This window comes from Bombyx mandarina, chromosome 28 (genome assembly GCF_030267445.1).
Source record: "Bombyx mandarina strain Sakado chromosome 28, ASM3026744v2".
Taxonomy (NCBI): Eukaryota; Metazoa; Arthropoda; class Insecta; order Lepidoptera; family Bombycidae; genus Bombyx; species Bombyx mandarina.
Window position 1 is genome coordinate 6,108,912 of NC_143233.1, and position 18,344 is coordinate 6,127,255.

Consider the following 18,344-nt stretch of genomic DNA (forward strand, 5'->3'; position numbering starts at 1 on the left):
CGAAGGGCTCGACGAGTGAATTAACCCATAGACACAGCCCACTGAGTTTCTCGCCAGATCCGGCGGTAGATTTTGCGAATCACTGCTCTTGCTAGGACCAGTGTTAGCAACACTTCCCGTTTGAGTCCCGTGAGCAAATGTTAGGGGGAAGCTGAAATAGCCTCTCAAGGCTATCAGCATAGGTAGGTAAAAAAAAATTGCTGAAATAGTTAAATATGTAATTTCGAAAAGGGCACATGTCGCATATTTTGTCAAATACGTTTTTTCATATACATGTAGTTTTGAGGCTTACATACACCCATTTTATAATAATTCCAGTAATTTTCAATTGCTAATTAACACTAAAATATATCTCAAAAGTTAATATCTTAAATTTTACACAGCTTTAGAAAATAATCAGTTTTTTTTTTCATTTCCTGAACATTTTACATTTTCAGAGATGTGCCCTTTTTGAAATTGCATATTCAATTTAATTTGTGACGTTACAAAAATGTGTGCTACTTTACTTTGAGTGAACTCCACTTTCCGCCGTGAAGCAGTAATGCGTTTCGGTTCGAAGGGTGCGGTAGCCGTTGTAACTATACCTGAGATCTTAGAACTTATATCTCAAGGTGGGTGGCGCATTTACGTTGTAGATGTCTATGGGCTCCAGTAACCACTTAACACCAGGTGGGCTGTGAGCTCGTCCATCCATCTAAGCAATAAATAAAAAAAAAACTCCACTTAAGTATGTGTGTACATTACCTGCGGTTCAAAGTGAATAGTAAAATTTTATCATGTTATATTTCATTTATTTTATCGTACCGAGAATTAAAAGATATTGTGTTATGTATTAGTTTTATTCGGCTCCTAGATTCCAAGTTCTAAGATTGTATGTTTTACGCTTTTATTCATTCATAAATTTTAAGAATTCGTTTACTCTATTTAGGAATAATGAATACTACGAAACATCAGAAGAAGCAGTGTCGTTTGACGGTAAAATAAATTAACTGAAATGTTACCTTGAAAGTCTATTATGTTTGTATGTATGTGTCTAGTTTAAAACAATAAAAAAAAACACGTGTGACACTCGGGGACTGCCGCGGTAAAGCTATTGCATAGCATTTTTTATCAACTTATGCAATTGTAATTAGACCATAATTATTTAATATTAAAACAATAATAAAATAAGACCACGCTATATTTATAAACATTAACAAAAGCAAAACATTAACTGTCCCCTTCAAACTCATAAGCTAGACCACGCGAGAGAGAGATGGGCAGATTTTTCATGATGCGCATGCAGTGTGACGTCACGCCACGCGCTTATTCACAAACATTACACAAGCGCAACGTGTGAATGTGTTGAACGCGAGCTACATAGTAGGCGGAGTGGGAGTGTTAGGTTTTTTTTCGTTACGGAATTTCTTGAATCAGTCGCCGCGCTCAAACCCGCGATTAAAGCTATGCGATAGCCAAAAACTCACTTTTTTATCCTGTTGATACTAGTCAGGATTTTTTAGTGTGAAGTTTTAAAATTATTGTCTTCTATTCTTATAGATTTTTTATGCGTTCGCAAATTTTCAAACTAATCGTGTTAATCGTACCGCTTGAAGTCTGTGAAAACATACATACATATCAATAACAATAAAAGCAAACAACAAAAGCTATTTAATAAAAGCATAATATTAACAAAATAAAAAAGAGAATACTGATATATGACGTGATATATGATGATATATGACGATATACGTTGACTTGTTTTATTTATATCCAAACCCAAGCTGTGGACACGAACAAGGCTACTATCAAAGACGATAAATTACGTTGAACAACTCAGAATTTCAGGCTTATCATTTGACAAAAAAAAATCTTTTCCGTAAATTACTTTTCTACACCTGTCAGAATTTATTAAAACTTGTCCGACACGAGCCTTTGAAGTGCCGACTCTCAGTCATATCTTCCGAAAAATTGACGAGGAATAACAAGACGTAGCTTGAGTGTTCTGTATCAACGAAAATTGTTATCGTGAGGTATTTCGAGACTCACTGGCGCCTTGTGAGCCCGCATGAGTAAATATCATCACCCTGCTTATATTTGCTACGAGGCAGTAAGCTTTTTATTTCGAAAGGTCGGATCGTCGTTATACTATAGAATTGAGGCTCAGACCTCATATCTGAAGGTGCGTGGTGACATTCACGTACTGAATATATGAGGCCTGTTAGGTATGACGTCCGCTTCTTAAACATCCTTGGACCCGCGGTCTGCTCAAAACATCTGCAGACCGTCAAGTCCCACATAGCCAAAAGCCCCCTAGGCGTGGAAGCCTCGCGTGAGGTTCGGCCCTTGCCCGAAAAAAAGGTATGAGGTCCGCTTGTAATCATCAAAATCTTGAGACTAGTCCTAGATGTCTTAAATTAGAACGGTTTCTAGCCATTGAAAAAAGCATGACCTGACATCCGATTTATTTATAATAGACATCAATGTTGGCAAATCTTTTCTTTATTTGGTCCAACTTCCATATCCACCAGCAAAAGAGCAACAAAAAACATCGAAATCAATTTTAAAACCGGCTCTCATGAAACTCAAGGAAAATCTTCAGTTTACCATGACTACACGCTACAGTGAGAAATCTGTTTGATTATTCGAACAGCCAATTGAACCCTAAAAAACTTTCTCCGAACGCCTATCACGCGGATTGGTACGATTCCGGCCGGTCAAGTGAAAGGTACCTAAGGTGAAGGCAGTGTTTGAATACAGATTGGTTTTTTTCCCCGAGGACATCTCAAAGAGCTGAAAGCGAATGTGATAAACAGAGAACGTGCGAACATTAAATATCTTTGAAGAATCTATCGACGTGCAAGTTCTTGATTTCAAAATCGTTTGCCGTTGTGTGAAAGAAAACATAGCAAAAATATTCAAATTATTAAGCTATTGCATAGCTTCTATAGCGGGCCTTGAGCGCGGCGACTGAATCAAAAAATTCCGTAACGAAAATAACCTGACACCCCCATTACGCTATGTAGCTCGCGTTCAACACATTCATACGTCGCGCTGGTGTAGTGTTTGTGATAAGCGCGCGGCGAGACGTCGCACTGCATGAGCATCATGAAAAGTCTGCCCATCTCTCTCTCACGCGGTCTAGCTTATGAGTGTGAAGGGGACAGTTAATGTTTTGCTTTTGTTAATGTTTATAAATATAGCGTGGTCTTATTTTTATGATTGTTTTAATATTAAATTATTATTGTCTAATTGTAATTGCATAAGTTGATAAAAAATGCTTTGCAATAGCTTTACCGCGGCAGTCCCCGAGTGCCACACGTCTTTTTTTCTCTTTCACTTACTTCTTAATCTCTTTCTAAATTTATTATTTCCTCTTGTTCACCATAACCGATATTGAAAGTAGGATCTATATTAGTAATCAGTTAGCCGTTTGATAAAAATATGGCGTACTCTACTACAGATGAAGAAAATAGTAGCAGAACTTTTATAGTTTGTACACATCTATATATCTCCCAATTAATAGACCAGCTAAACTAGCATAGCTTAATTGCTGCTTAATATTGATTAAGTAAGCTTCACTTTAGGACCAAATCAACAAAGCAATGAACGTAATGCTCAAACAATAAGCACTAAAACTTAGTATCAAAGCTGTGGCCGCAATGCAACCGCTGACTAGGCACTGCATAATATAACTACCGTTTGTGCTTTGCATAACGATTGAAACTTTTACAATAAAGACCGTGAAGGATTTTGCTGTATACCGAACACCCGTATGTTCGCAAATGAGAGAGAAGTTTAATATTGTTCCCAGAGAGATGTATGAGGTAAATATTAAAGAGGTCCTTATTGAAATAATCGGAGAAGGCGGAGACGCAAATGAAGCTCCAATATACGTTTTGAAGGATCACGTTTTTAGGTGTAATTTTAAAATCAGAGCTTAAAAGAAATAATACGCTTATAACTTGACCTTTTTATATTTTTTGTTAATCAAAATAGAGTTGATAGTGTATAAGGTGAGACCCACCCATTTTTTGTTACTGTTAGGTACTTAATAAAATTGTTTTGCGTCTTGTTGGGTCTAACCTATTTCTGTTAGAGAATAGTTATTTATAGTAAGGTAATATTTGCTCTTATGCCATAAGGACACTGCCGCCCGGATGTTTCAGGATGTCCACAACCAGAATGCATTGTTATGTGTCAGAGCTTATCGGAGCTCGTAAGCAATTAGTAGACGACAGACTCATAGATGATAAAGATATTAATTTTCAAGGAAAATGTTTTAGCGTTGTGAATTTGTTCATCTTATTAATGATATCTAAGCTTGAGTGATTCTCATGATATTAAGAGTCAAGTTTGAAGTAAATATATTAATGTACATGTAATTCCTGGCCGACGGTAAATTAATTTAATATATTTGGAAATGTAACCACAACGATTTTGGTATACTTTAAATAGTATTTACCTGGTAAGACCTGGTAGAACGTCTCATAAGACTACACGGACGGTCAAATGTCAGTAACATCCCTGATTCTATTGGAGCAATCACACGTTGAGGTTATAGTATAAATTAGGTTCTCGACATCATATCTCAAGATAGATGGTGGATTTCCATATCCACCTAGAGGGCTGTTACTTCAATTCATTTCATCTAGTGCAATAAATTAATATTTTGTTTGGATACCGTAATAAATATTTTCAAAATATTGTCGAAAAAAGGCAAATCCAATTACTACAAATAAAAAAAAGAACCTATTCACTACTTTTCTTATATTGACACGAATTCGTTTATTCCAAACAAGAATAAATGCGTAAGTCAACTTTGAACAAATTCCCAAATAGCTTTCACATTTCAGTCCTTCATCACACTAATTGAATTTTCAAGGGCCCGGAAAACAAGTTTTACGGCTTCCATCTTTCTGTTGGCTTTTTGTAAATTTACACTGGACGGAAATAGTCATCAATAATTTAAAAACACGTTCGTCCGTGAAAGAATTTCACCTTGTTTTTATGACCTACATCTGCTTGCGTCTGTATTTTTTGGAATTTGGCGACTCGTGTTTTCAAAGGTCGCCAGAGATAAAAGGTTTTTTATACATTTAATGTCGCGCGTTTTGAATGCCCTGTTGGTTCAGTGGGTTTTACAGTCACTAGCACACATCCTGGTAAATATGTGACGAGACTGGATTGATTATCTTTTGTAATCTGTCTTCATGAATATATATAGTTGGTATTTAATAATAGGTTTCTTTGGCCTTATTTCAGATATATGTTTTAGCCCAGAAAAAAATTTTAGCAGGGGTCTTTTGAGAGTGGAATATTTATCGGATGTCATCAACCATTGTCGCCAATTTCTAATCAAAGTAGCTTAGAGTAGATAGCGATACAGTTTTATGCCAACAATTTTAAAGGTGCAATTTATGTACACGCTGAAAAATATTCACGCTTTTAAACTCTGATTAAATGTCGCTATCTATCATGTGGTTTCATTGAGTTGATTTTATGATAAACCTGAATGCAATGGCTAGGTACTTCAACTCATCAAAATTTGGGATTATTGATTTTCTCTTAAAGACGAGGAGGTACTATGAGAGTTCCTTTTAATAGATTTATATAATATTTAGTCATCGATTCAGAATATGTTCGAACACATACATGACTGTATAGTGTTTAATATTTTATATATTTAACGATTTTCATTCCACCAGTTTCCAAGAATATGGGGGAGGGGGTATATGTGGTCTCGTCTTTAGTAAGAATCACCCCATGCCTTTCAGTTGGTGTTGTAAAAGGTGACCAAAGGTTTTATTGAGGAGCAGGCAGCAGTGTTCTCTGGGTATTGTACCGAAAATTCAACAATACGATCTGGTATACACTGGTCCTGCCTGTTTCTACCGCAAATCAATATTCTCCTGTCTACCGTTTCACTTTAATTTAAAAATATTGTTTTGTGTTGAATTATCTTTTCACACAGAAATGCGGATGAAACTATCATTACGAATTAGGGGTTCAGTTGGACAATTTAATTAGTAAATACATGCTTGTTTTGATCTGAAAATTTTAATTGATTTAATGCCGCGACTGCAAAGATTACTATCATACGTACAATGTTTCTGTACCTGCTATTATCACGTGGATGTAGCTGACAACAATAACAAAAAATGATACATTTAAATATGTACATTTGATCTATAAAAAAATATGAAAAGCATATTATTATATAAAAATATTGTTTCTTACTTTCAGTAAAATGAGTTTGTCGTGTCCAATAATAAAATAAATAGTAATATGTAGTAGATTAATAAAATTGAAATCATAGAACCAAAAACACCTAAGAAATAGCGGAAAAAAGTTCCTCCCTATGGAATATTGCAATGAATATTATATAACCCAAGGCTAGTTGACGAAAAGCAAGCCAGCAGGTCATAAAACTGATGCCAAAACCCTATGCAGCGAAATACGAGGACATGCTATTCCGACTCCACATAATGTGGAATAAGATCAAGAATAAGAGTCCCATTGATATCTAAAAATAAAATAAAAATGTAATCTCGCACTAAACCCAGAGTTTTCGCAGGAAAAACAAACCGATAACTCAACGTTTTCGTTATATAAATCTGTTTAACGCACAACAAAGTTATTAGCACGAAGGAGAGAACAATATGGGAATTCGTGCAAGAAACAAAGGGTATTTTCAGTTTGCGCAGATGCTATTAATGTGTTTCATTAAACGAAGTCGGGGATTAGATGAAATGACCGGTTCAGTAACAGCAGTTAACTTTAGACGACCGTTTTAGAACTAGTTTTAGTGGGACATGCGAGTAGATGGTGTTCGCAAAATTCCGTGTCTATTTAGCTGAAGGCTTTTAATGTTCCAATGAATTTACTGTATATTTTACGGGATTTCGTCTTTAGTATATCGCAGAGACAAGTACAGCTTTAAATATTGTTGTATTTGTTATTTATAATTCAATGCTATTTATAAATTCATCATCATTATCATCACAGTCGGTTACTCTTGGCAGAGCAGTAGTGGTCATGTAGAATCCTTGTTTATCAAAGCCTTGGCTTAATTTAAAAGTAAAAAACAGCTGAGCTAAAGTAATATTTGTTTAAACTTAAAACTGATAACCCTGCAACCTTAACCTTAGCAACACATCAACTTATTCAAGTCATTCACTTTTGGAACTAAAGTTGTATTCAGATCGTTTTAAAAAAGTAATCAAGCAGAATTCGCGATTCCTAACATGATAGTATAAAAAATCACGTTACTGAATTTTATTTGACTCATATTTTTTTGCACAATTGAAACAGCTGACCCGAAAAATCTTCAGTGGAGCGCGGGGGTCATTAGCCAGTTTCATTGCGTGCAGAAATCACGAATTAACTTAGATTTGGATACAAGTACTTATGCTCAACTTGGTAAACGCATATTGCTTTTTGTTACCTTAACGACGTAACCGTTTAGCTGATGTTCAATTCTAAGTGGACCCTATAGACATGAGGCCATCGCCACCCAACTTAAGATACAAGATGTGTCTATGAAGCGAAATATACTTTATTGCATAAATATAGTAATGTTCAAATTACTTTAACATCCCACGATCGATCCCACGTCGTAGAGTCAAGACTTGCGCGGTCAGGTCGGACCCTCACGTCGGACTGCGCCTCCATGGTCACGTTCCTCCACTTTACCAGGAACCACGTGTATTTTCAAGAAAGATATTGAACAGTCACGCACCAATTATCAATTTATAGCAGCTTTTTATTGATGTCTGTTATTTAAATGTATACGAAAGGATACGAAGGATACTTCAACGTTTTTGCGTGGTTCATTTTTATTTTTTATTGCCCTTGTAGGAAGACGAGCATACGACCCACCTGATAGTGAGTGATTACGGTCGCCCATGGACTTCAGCAATGCCAGGGGGCTAAACCGCAGCCTACCTGTTAAGTACTCTCCACAAGCCTCGTTTGAAGAAGGACATGTCATAGTGCTCAGAGAACACCGTGGAGAGGTACTCATTCCAAAGCCGGGTGGTACATTTATTTGTGACTTCTACAGATTTTTTTTATTGCTTAGATGTGTGGACGAGCTCACAGCCCACCTGGTGTTAAGTGGTTACTGGAGCCCATAGACATCTACAACGTAAATGCGTCACCCACCTTGAGATATAAGTTCTAAGGTCTCAGTATAGTTACAACGGCTGCCCCACTCTTCAAACCGAAACGCATTACTGCTTCACGGCAGAAATAGGCAGGGCGGTGGTACCTACCCGCGCGGACTCGCAAGAGGTCCTACCACCAGTATATCTTTTTTCTATAATACCTTGAATCTTTATTGAACCTCCTCAACAAAAACAACGATCATAGCCTATTTCGAAACAAGATGTACAATATAATCGATAACAAAGCCATTCCGTGGCCATATACAGCAATAACGATTTGAAATAGACTATATAACGGTCCCCAGTGACTTCTTTACGATCGCGCACACTTTTTACATGTTTATATTTATCTAGTTTTGCATTCGATTGTAGAGAAATGGCTGGAGTTTTAGAATTGCGTATAGAAAATAAATGGATTTTACGACTACATGAATAATAAGGCTGACGACAATCTCAACATCAAACATATTTTATTCAAACACAGAATAAGCAATGATATAAGAATAAATACACTTATCTATAGTATGTTTGTTTTATCTATAGTATATTTTGTATGTATGTTTTGTAGTCGTCGTAGCCTAACGGATAAGACGTCCGGTGCATTCGTGTTGAGCGATGCACCGGTGTTCGAATCCCGCAGGCGGGTACCAATTTTTCAAATGAAATACGTACTCAACAAATGTTCACGATTGACTTCCGCGGTGAAGGAATAACATCGTGTAATAAAAATGAAACCCGCAAAATTATAATTTGCGTAATTACTGGTGGTAGGACCTCTTGTGAGTCCGCGCGGGTGGGTACCACCACCCTGCCTATTTCTGCCGTGAAGCAGTAATGCGTTTCGGTTTGAAGGGTGGGGCAGCCGTCGTTACTATACTTGAGACCTTAGAACTTGTATCTCAAGGTGGGTGGCGCATTTACGTTGTGGATGTCTATGGGCTCCAGTAACCACTTAACATCAGGTGGGCTGTGAGCTCGTCCACCCATCTAAGCAATAAAAAAAAAAAAAAATGTATGTTTTTGTGTATATGTATGTAAAAAGAAAAACCTTTATTATTTAAAACCCTTTAGGTTTTAAAAATGATTTTTCTTCAGTATCGTTGAGTGAAATCTGTCATTGAGTAAAAAGAGAGCTTAGATTTGCATAGTTTATTAATAATGTTTACTCTTTGATTTTTAATATTAACTTTAAAAGATATTAAGTTAATATGTATTTATGATTAAACTTAAATTTCAATGTACCTACCATTATTTACTCTGCAATACCTTTAGTTGACTGGTAGAGAACGCCTTAGGCATTAAATCCGCCAATGTAAATATTATATGAAGTGTAATAAATAAATAATATAATATAATAAATACAACAAAACACTTTCTGGCAAACATAAAACTTGGCCTCATACTTCTGAAGTCAAAAACTATTCACAGCAATTAATTAATCCTAATACAGAGAACAACGGCTGTTGATTTCTTATTAAATTCATTCATCAACTTTGAGGTAGAATTACGTGACGAATTGCAAACAATTCGAGTTCAAGTCCAAAGTTCGTAACTTCAGTTGAGGCCTCTACGTGAGTGAGCTCTGTGTAATATAAAGAAGAATACCTAGGATTACTTTCTCTGAAAATGGGAATGTCTATAAAGTTCGCTTAAGTTAATAGCGCCTATAGTCGAAGGCTCAGCTTTGCACCTAGTGATGGTTACAATTCATGAGCATCAGTGACCACAATGATCACAACCAGGTCGATCATAAGCTCGTTCTATTTTCGGCCTATGGTTTCTATGTTCAAAGACAACAAAACTAAAACTGTTTTGGTTAATAACGCCTATATTCGAAGGCTCAGCTTTGCACCTAGTGATGGTTACAATTCATGAGTATCAGTTACCATAATGATCACAACCAGGTCGGTCATAAGCTCGTTCTGTTTTCGGTCTATAGGTTCTATGTTCAAAGACAACAAAACTAAAGCTGTTTTGGTTAATAACGCCTATATTCGGAGGCTCAGCTTTGCAACTAGTGATGGTTACAATTCATGAACATCAGTGACCACAATGATCACAGCCAGGTCGATCATAAGCTCGTTCTATTTTCGGTCTATAGGTGCTATGTTCAAAGACAACAAAACTAAAGCTGTTTTGGTTAATGACGCCAATATTCGGCGGCTCACCTTTGCACCTAGTGATGGTTACAATTCATGAGCATCAGTAACCACAATGATCACAACCAGGTCGATCATAAGCTCGTTCTATTTTCGGTCTATGGTTTCTATGTTCAAAGACAACAAAACTAAAGCTGTTTTGGTTAATAACGCCTATATTCGGAGGCTCAGCTTTGCACCTAGTGATGGTTACAATTCATGAGCATCAGTGACCACAATGATCACAACCAGGTCGATCATAAGCTCGTTCTATTTTCGGTCTATAGGTGCTATGTTCAAAGACAACAAAACTAAAGCTGTTTGGGTTAATGACGCCAATATTCGGCGGCTCACCTTTGCACCTAGTGATGGTTACAATTCATGAGCATCAGTGACCACAATGATAACAGCCAGGTCGATCATAAGCTAGTTCTATTTTCGGTCTATAGGTTCTATGTTCAAAGACAACAAAACTAAAGCTGTTTTGGTTAATAACGCCTATATTCGGCGGCTCACCTTTGCACCTAGTGATGGTTACAATTCATGAACATCAGTGACCACAATAATCACTACCAGGTCGGTCATAAGCTCGTTCTATTTTCAGTCTATGTCTATAGGTTCTATGTTCAAAGACAACAAAACTAAAGCTGTTTCTTTATTAATAAATGTGACATTATCAATCGTAACTCACACTCACCGTGATTTGTCTTGGTCCGATTTCATTATGACGTTTTCATTACTATTATTGGATTTTAGGAAACGAAGTAAGCGAAACTGTGTGACCCAGGGTGAGAAATATTGTCTTTTGTATCAGTGATTTGGATTTTGGTGTAGAAGCTACCAATGCTTTTAATATTTTTGCTTGAGATAGCTGGTTATTTTAGCTGCCTGATTAATTTGGTGCTCAGTAAGTATCCGAGTCAGCTTGAAAAGCAAAACGATCGTTGAAGCTGTAGCTTTTATATAATTCTGTTTGATAGTTGTGGACTAAGTGATCCATAAGTGAGAGTGATATGTTTTGGTGTCTTCTTATCAGCTCACGGATGTCCACTGCTGGACATAAGCCTCCCCCAAGCCTCGCCACAAAGACCGGTCCTGCGCTGCCTGCATCCGGCGGATGCAGGTTTTGGTGTCTGTTTGGTAATTATTTTTCGTTTTTTAAATAAATCATTGTATTTTACCAAACTTTTTATAAATTGTATATCTTTTAATATATTTAATTGTCTTTGATTGCTTTGCTATGTACGTTTCAGTACTATTCTTTCAACGGAGCTAAAATTGTCGGCGGTTTAGGGTATCTTTTTTTATTTAATACCATAGAATGATACCGAAAAAGGACTTAAGCGAACCGGATCGTCTTTATTCAGAATATTAGCAGACATTTTACATTCACCTCGTCTAAGTATATGGTTTAGCAGATGTCGACTTGCTGTGAGCTAAATCGGAAAACGCGGTTGTCGTCTAAACCGGTGACAGCTGCGGTAACATTAGTTTGAATAGCAAAGAGCCTCACGAATTTATCAAGCAAATACAAATTCATTTAACTAATCTCAATTGTCTTAAAACTTCTTGGTTGATCGACCTTAAAATTATTATGAAATAAGATTTCAGGAAATAAGTGTTTGGAGAATTATACAAAGTAGGTGACGAAAATGTTCTCTATTTCTTTGGAACGAAGCTCCTTATAGGACCATGCGGAGGGGTACCCTAACCGGGAACAAACGTCCGTGATGACAGATGTTTATTAGTAATGCACACAGTGTACGACTTAACTTTGTAATAACGTACAAAAAATAACATATTTTTTATCATTCATTGACCACGATCTCAGAGCGTTCGTTTGCGCAATACACTAACTTTTATGCAAACAACCGTGAATGAAGTGTACCACAATAAGTTCGCATGTTACCGAATGACCGTGGGTTGCTGCGAAACCTCCAGTTTTATTTTATACCTCGAATAGAACTTAAAATTAATATTTTTATAATAAGAAACTTCGTTCCTATCCCGTGTCCCACGACACCACACATCTTTTTTTATTTTGTAAAACACATGATATCTATCCCTAAATTTATTGTTGTCTTGATTTGTTTACATTTTTCATTTTTTCGAAAGAGTTTTCACAAACAAATCTTCAGGTATGTTTAACTAAAACTCCCAAATAAAACGACTAGTGTCAAGCTGTACGATATTATTCAAACACAATGATACAAGGTACACAGAATCTGGGCAACTCTTCAACGCCCAGCGAAGAGCGCTTCAGTATCCGTGTATTTGCCCAAGCGCGCCAAATGTTTGCCCAACTAATGTGATTATTTTGCCCAAATACGTTTCGTCGAAATAAAGTTACGTTTTGGAATATCGTTATTGTTTGTCCATTCTGTTGGCGAAATTGTTTGGATACTATAGGGTACCGCAAGCGCAAAGCAAACATATTATATAGTTTATGATGATAAAATAACAGAGCTTTTAAACTTTTCAAATTTCATTGTTTTCGCTGTACAGTTTAAAACTAACAGATTTTATTTAGCTCCAGAATACTTTATTGCGTTTGTTATAGATATAGCGGCTATAGGTTTTTTGTTCAGTCAAGCTTACGAGTATTTGATATCTGTTGGAACGTTATCTACATAGATTGCACTTTCATCGATTTCAAATCGATCACAATTTCATTGATGTTGAGGTTTAAGTAGATTCAGCCGATTAAAGAAAATGTGTGATTGTATCGATATTATAGTGTAAGATTTGATTCATGCCCTATCGTACTAGCGTTTTGATTATAATAGGCATATTTACAATTTATCTACCTATATTTTTAGATTGAACGTAAGCATTCCACATTCCAAGGCGCATAGATGCTCTAGTATTTCATGTACATGGACAAGAGCACGTTTCTTTCTTGTGACCGGGATTAATTGGCTTCCGAATTCCTAAGTGAATGTCGTCACTATCTTCGAGACATGAGGTCGGAGTCTCAATTGTCTTGAATAACGACGGCTTTGTCCTTCAAACTGGAACTGAAATAGGAAAGATCACAGCTCGCCACTGGAGTGAATTTCATTCGGACTAGTTAAAACCACTCCATCTACCATCTACAATACATTTCCAGAGATCTTTTTTGTCATATAGCCTGCGGCTTTGGAATTAACTGCTTTCTATGTTGTTTCCTAAGCGCTATGACTTGTCCTTCTTCAAATTTGGCTTGTGGCGAGTACTTAATGGTAAGCAGTGGTTTGGCTCTGCCCCTAGCATTGCTGATGTCGATGAGTGACGTTAACCACTCACCATCTGATGGGCCATATTCTCGTCTGCTTATAAGGGCAAATAAAATGTACATACACTTGCGTGCATATAACTACCACCAGTGATTGCGCTACTTAATAAATTAGGCCGGTTTCGATTTTACAATGGAATGGATTGAAGTCGTTGGTGACTATGGATCAAGTTGTGTTTCTCTAGAAAAGTTGCTACCTGCGGAGTTTTAATATGGGCATAGTAGCGTTACCTGAAAGGAAAACAATCTTATCTTTTAGGTCACGACGACTCTAACCAAAATCCTAATCCGTTAATCTGCTAAATTCAATTTTCTATTCATTTCAAACCAATTCATTTCAACACCAAAACAACTATTTTGTATACGGAAACATGAGCTATTCGAGAAATAGCTGAATGCCGTACACATGTTCGTTGAAAATTAATGCTTAATTAAAACTTACTGCTATGGCTAACAACCTCATAATTAATATGTATAACTTATGTTATAATACAATCAGTAGTTACAGTTAGTTAATGTGGTTAACCATTGAATGGAATATATGAAATATTTTAAAATATCACATAATATTGTTGGATGCGGAAGGCGGAGGACCGCATTATGTGGAAGGCATTGGGGAAGGCCTATGTCCAGCAGTGGGCAGATAAAGGCTGATGATGATGATGATGATGATGACATAATATTGGACAGACAGCATAAATATTGAGAGGTCTGCTTTAGGTGTGAATTCACAAAACATCCAATGTCAGGTGAGCTGGTTAAATTTCAACACTAGAGTCATCCAAATCAAAGATTAAATCATAGTGCGAAGCAAACATACAAAAAGAAGTGTGTAACGGATTTACGGGTTTTTTACCAGTGGTAGGACCTCTTGTGAGTCCGCACGGGTAGATACAACCACCCTGCCTATTTCTGGCGTGAAGCAGTAATGTGTTTCGGCTTGAAGGGTTGGGCAGCCGTTGTACTGTAAAAACTTAAATTTGGACTCATGTATCGAGGTGGGTGGTGACATTTACATTTTTAAGCTATTGCATAGCTTCTATCGCGGGCCTTGAGCGCGGCGACTGAATCCAGAAATTCCGTAACGAAAATAACCTGACACCCCCACTACGCCTAATATGTAGCTCGCGTTCAATACATTCACGCGTTGCGCTGGTGTAGTGTTTGTGTATAAGCGCGCGGCGACACGTCACACTGCATGAGCATCATGAAAAGTCTGCCCATCTCTCTCCCAGGCGGTCTAGCTTATGAGTGTGAAGGGGACAGTTAATGTTTTGCTTTTGTTAATGTTTATAAATATAGCGTGGTCTTATTTTTATTATTGCTTTAATATTAAATTATTATTGTGTAATTGTAATTGCATAAGTTGATAAAAAATGCTTTGTAACAGCTTTACGGCGGCAGTCCCCGAGTGCCACACATGTTTTTTTTATTTATAAGTAATTAAATAAAATCAAGCTAGCTAAAGTAATTTATTATGATTAATTGTATATGTCGGCGTTAAGCCAGGATTTACACACATAAGTTCTTTTACAATGAAATTACAATACAATTCTATAAAACTTTAACATTACTTGTTTACAACAAAAAGCCACGCCTGAGTTATTCAGTGGTTTTTACACAATTAGCCATTTTGTGTTGGTTATAGCAACTACAACTTCTTTTATACAAACAAATGTAATTACTGCGAAACAATTCACAAAACATAGCTTAATATTCAAAATACATATTTTAGTGATTTTACATGACTCACATTTAATTTATTTTACATGAATTACTTTTAAGTAATATTAACTAACATTGTTATTATCCAGCTTAATAATAGATGGCGCCAACAACATCATTGCATAACAATTACAATACTTAATTAAATTATTAGTACTGTTAATTATAATATAAATTATTATTAATATTTATGCTTTATTCATATTTAATTATTTATACAGTCATTTGTGTTTTTAAACAATAATATAAACATTAAACATATTCTGAACATTTTCACATCAAAACAGTGTCTGCTAATTATTAAATATGGTAGAATAACAGTTTTGTTGCTAATAATAAATAAATATTAACATAGAATAAACTATTATTATGTTAATTATTGCCAACAGTGGCGTTTGCGCCCATATATACTTTCGAACTGCGTTAAATAAATGAATTTTCCTTCATTTAATTAATGTATTTTAGGTATAAGCAATTAGAATAATAAATCTACACGGATGCTAGCTGTTGAGTAGCCAGGTAATGTAAACCAATTGTTAGCAGTCCGACTTGATTGTCCGAGTTAATTCTAGTGTAAAGCCACGATAGCCGCAAACTTGCACGAATCTCCTCAGCTTAATTGGAATTGTGATTTTGACAATGATCGAAAGCAAGCTGTCTTCATTTTAAATCGTAAAGTCGACTTTAGAACCTAACCTGTCTATTGCACCAAATAGTTCTAAATAGTTTTCAATGTGTACGAATATGAAATTGCCCACTGAGTTTCTCGCCGGATCTTCTCAGTGGGTTGCGTTTCCGATCTGGTGGTAGATTCTGCGAAGCACTGTTCTTGCTAGGGTCAGTGTTAGTATCACTCCGGTTTGAGCCCCGTGAGCTCACCTACTAGTTAAGGTTACATTGAAATAGCCTCTCAAGGCTATCTATCAGCTTAGGTAGGGAAAAAAAAATAAAAATATGATCCGTCTTAGATAGTTTCATAAAACGTAAACAAGAGGAAAGTCTTAACTTCTCCAAATCGCAACTTGACAGTGCGATGTTCGTTGCCTTGTAAGTTGATATTTTTTATTCTCACATCGAGTTGCTGGTGACTAAATTGTGTTCTACTGTTTACTTTTATGATGTTTTTAAATTTTTATTTATTATAGTACGTTTTTCGTAACGTAATTCAAGCTGTTAATGTTCCTTCTGATATCTGTTTTGAAAAAAATGTACTATTCTAATTTCGGTAACTTCAGAGAGAGCCTAGCCTTTTATTGTGGAGAATAACGTGCCGGAAATATTTTTATTATAATATAGAAGAAGATAAAGTATACTGGTTAGAGAAAATGGCTTCATAAATAATAATAGTATAATAACTGGGAACGAATCACGTACAGTCAAGGCTTCAAATTAGTATTCTTGGTGTTGTGGGTATCAGATAGTGACATACATACATATTTATATACGTTTAAATATATACATGAATAATAGTATGGAATACTTCAAAATGAACAAACAATAAAATACTTAATTGCGTTTTCTGTGATATAATAAGAAAACAATATTTAAAGCTCTTAATCTCTTTTAAAATTAATATTTTTAACAGTATTTAACAGTATGTAAGATTTTTAAGAAAAGCATTACTGCTTCACAGCAGAGATAGGCAGGGTGGTGGTACCTACCCCTGCGGACTCACAAGAGGTCCTACCACCACCACTCATGTGAGTTCGCCGTTATATCACTTTCTGCAGCGAAGTGATGACGACAACCTCTTCATTATGTGACCTTGGTTCATAAGAAATTATAAAATCAACCGTCTATCATCATAAAGTAATTATTTTGGTCGTAATTAGATATAAATTTGAAAATATCTATTAATTGCCGTATAATAATTCAATTGAGGTTTCGCAAAATACTGAGGGCAGTAGCGTGGGATGTTTTATAATTGAATCAGACTATAATTAGATATAGGGAGGCAGGAAATGTTTGGATCGTAGAGTATTTTGGTTATCTCGAAATTGAATATTTTTAACAGACTCAAAGAAAATGAGGGAGAGAGATTCTCAGTTCGACTTTTTTGTGTGGGTTACATCAGAACTTTTTCTAGGTAAACCGATTTTGATGTTTTATTTATTTATTTTGAAAGCTGCTTTTCAAATGCTCCCATTTAAAGATCTGAACAGTACTTTATGCATATCTAATTGACTTCGATCATATTAATGAAATTTTCTTAAAGTCGGTTTTTTTTTGTCCTACAGCTTTGTATATAATTTATGTAGCGGATATTTTGAGTTAACAGGCTTGTGTATATCGTGTATACGTCCAGTATTTAAATGAAAAATATTTGCCTATCGATTGCCGATTTTATGTTCAAATTTAAGTACGTATGTACCAAAGTATTTTTCAAGTTACGAGTTTTAGGGCGTACAGTTGTGAGTTCATGCTTTTATAAAAATTTTATGATAGCCTTTTCTATGATTCAGCACGGCAATGGGCGATTTTCCAAGTTTTTCCAAATTTTTCAATCAGCACATTTGTATGTAGCTGGTTTCAACGTGTGTGATATTTTTTGTATTGCCTTTATAGGCAGACGAGCATACGGCCCATCTGATGTTGAGTGGTTACCGTCGCCCATGGACGCCAGCAATACCAGGGGCAGAGTCAAGCCGCTGCCTACCGTTACGTATTCTCCACAAGCCTCGTTTGAAGAAGGACATGTCATAGCGCTCGGCAAACATCATGGAGGGGAGCAAATTCCAAAGACGGATGGTACGTGGCAAAAAAGATCTCTGGAAACGCACTGTGGATGAACGCAGTGGCTCCAAGTAGTATGGATGAACTCTACTCCGGTGGCGTGTGTCGTTTTCACTCAAAATGGCCCAAATGTACAACTAGCTAATCATCGGCCATCATTATATCAAATACACAACGGTTAACCACATATGTCTTTACGCCTTGTGAATGTTATAAAAATATATATTTAAAATCATTAAATTTGATGTGATTATTTAAAATTAATTTCCATCCATTTATATTTTGCAAAACTAGAGACTATAACGTAAATAGTAGTAATTTCAGCTT

At 36.0% G+C, this 18,344-nt stretch overlaps 1 protein-coding gene across 2 annotated transcripts in view; it reads right to left on the reverse strand.

Moving 5' to 3' along the window:
* LOC114243769 (zwei Ig domain protein zig-8) overlaps positions 1-18,344 on the reverse strand; it is a 130,079-nt gene that overhangs the window by 35,592 nt on the left and 76,143 nt on the right. The window lies entirely within an intron of this gene.